Source organism: Octopus bimaculoides, chromosome 5 (assembly GCF_001194135.2).
Source record: "Octopus bimaculoides isolate UCB-OBI-ISO-001 chromosome 5, ASM119413v2, whole genome shotgun sequence".
Taxonomy (NCBI): Eukaryota; Metazoa; Mollusca; class Cephalopoda; order Octopoda; family Octopodidae; genus Octopus; species Octopus bimaculoides.
Window position 1 is genome coordinate 85,294,895 of NC_068985.1, and position 2,813 is coordinate 85,297,707.

The following is a 2,813-nucleotide window of genomic DNA, read 5'->3' on the forward strand; positions in this document are numbered from 1 at the left end:
TTTGTCTCCTTAGTCGTATTTCCTGATAAATATTTCTTATTTGTTTCAAAACTCTTCTCATTTGATCTTTCTGAGCATGTTATGTTGTTTACCCTCTTCCTCATTTACAACATCACCTTGTTATAGGGATGTAAACACACCAATACCAGTTGTCAAGTGGAGCGGGGGTAGAAACAGACACAAACAAAAACACACACACATATATATATATATATATATATATATACAATGAGCTTGTTTCACTCAAGCAAGTCCGCTCACAAGGCCTGAGAGAATAGTAAAAGACAGCCCAAGATCCTATGCAGTGGGACTGAACCAGCACCAGGTGGTTACGAAGCAAACTTCTTACCACACAGCCACAGCTGCACCTTATAATATAAACCTAACGGTCACTTTTTGAATGTTGAACTTTATGGAGAGAATGTCCAGATTCAGTTTTCTACATTAAATCACTGAGAATTTTTAAAAATATGAGGTTAGTCCAACAATACAAACCAAAAAATTAACTTTTTTCCCTCACTTCCTTACTGTTACTAACCCTAACCTATCGTCTCTAACCAACATACCAACCATTACTATGACAAAAAACTACTCTAGTTCTCAGTAAATGTGTGTGTGTGGTAATTCACAAACATTTTTCTCTTCTCTAACCACCACCACTAACATTCCCCTCCCCCACTCTCCCTCTCTGTGGCTGCCATTCTTCTCAGCATAACAAGTCTGCTTTCAACTGAAAGAATGATCAGAATCTTTGTAAGAAAATACTAACATGTTAATATTATGATATAAACAGATAAGAAAGTAATGTAGCTGAAATACACCCGGATGGCTTGGCTTCGCTTCACCCTTCCCAACAAAACTTCTGCATGCAAGAATGTGCAACTTCATTCAAAATTAGAGAGAAATATATGTGTTTTACCAGTAAATGTTTAACTGGACACTGTGCCATGGAAGTTCAAGGATCCCAATAGCAAGATAACTACAAAAATAAAATATACATTACATATCCAAAAAATTTACATTGGTTAACAAATCAATTTATGAACGTGACAGAAAGAATGAAATTTTTGAAGGCTACAGTGGGTTTGGTGAAGCACATTTTGAATTTTTCAGAGGACATGAAGAAATAATTGTAAAAGAAAGATCTGTCAAAAAGACAAACAACTCTATCGTGTTTTCTTGGATTCAGAAGTCTTTTGTCCAAGAATTCATGAACTGGGTAAGTGTTTCAGACCATGTGCAAGGGAGTTGAAACTGGGCAGCAACATGTCTTATAATGAACATAAGTAGGTATTTTCTAAGGTTCAGTCTCCACTATCTTTTCCTTTTCCTAGTTCCCAATCAATATGCACACAATATGTGTTTGTGTGTGGTGGGGGGATTATATATTCCCTTAACCTGGCAAGTTACAAGACAAACCATCAGTAGTGTTGGTGCCAAGAAGAAAGCACTCAGTAAATTCTGTAAAGTGTTTGGCATTAAGAAGGACAGCAGACACTAGAATCGTCATCAAAGTAGACATTGGTGCAGTCCTCCAACTTGTCACATCTTGTCAAACCATTCAATCTGTGCAAGCGATTGTATGATGCACGTATACAGACAGCAATTCTACATGGTTTTGAGGTGTGGGTTTTGGATGCAGAGGACATGCAAAGGTTAGAGGGGAACGAGGCTATTATGCTTTGCTGGATGTGTAATGTAAGTGCCCATGTTTGACAGATTGCTAGTGTATTGAGAGAGAAGTTAGGCATAAGAGGAATTAGATGCAGTGTGCAAAAGAGAAGGCTGCACTGGTTTAGTCATGGATGCCGACAGCTCCATAAACAAGTGGATGGAAAAGGGAGGCAGAGGAAGACAAGGGATGAAGTACTGAAGGACGGCCTCAAGAAGCTGCACCTTTCAGTTGAGATGACAAAGGACTGAGATACATGGCACCTTGCTGCTGTACTCAAGAAGACTCACACTCCATAGCAGAAGTGGTAAGGTCACTCCCACATGTGAAAAGGATTGGCCTGCAAGAGTTGTGTGCTGGCCCAACATAAAAGGCACTCATGCCAGTGCTACATAAGAGCACTTGTGTGTGGTTTATGCAAAAGCACCCAGCACACACACACTATGGAAAGTGGTTAGCATTAGGAAAGACATCAAGCTATAGAAACCATGTCAAATCAAACTGGAGCCTGGTGCAGCTCTAATTAAACTGTCCATCCAATGGAAAAGAGACGGATTATGATGGTGATGGTGGTGGTGTATATGTCTTTTTTACCTGTTTTAGTTATTAGACAGTGGCCATGCTGGGGCAGTGCCTTTGGTGAATTCTAGTCAGACTAATTGATCTCAGGACTTATTTTCTTTCAAGCCTGGGACTTATTCTAACAGTGTCTTTTGCTAAATCACAGAGACATAAGCAACATCATTTGTCAAACAGTGATGATGGACACACACACACATATACACTGAACTGTCCTCTCGTTAGACGACATGAGCGTTTGACAATTTCTTACTGAACAAACACAGATGATTTGTTTCTAGTGTTTAAATGTTTGTGTGGACATAAGCTCACTCCATCAAATCGACATTACTTGATGACACTGGATGACACAAGTCAGATGTGAAAATGATTACAGAGCAATGCGAAATGAAGTGCTTTCCTCAAGAACACAACGCCACACTCGGTGTGGGAATCAAACCCACAATCTCACAATTGTGAGTGCAACATCCTAACCACTAACCCATGCGCCTACATACACACACATCTCTCTCCCTCTCTCTCTCTCTCTCTCTCTCTCTCTCTCTCTCTCTCTCTCTCTCTC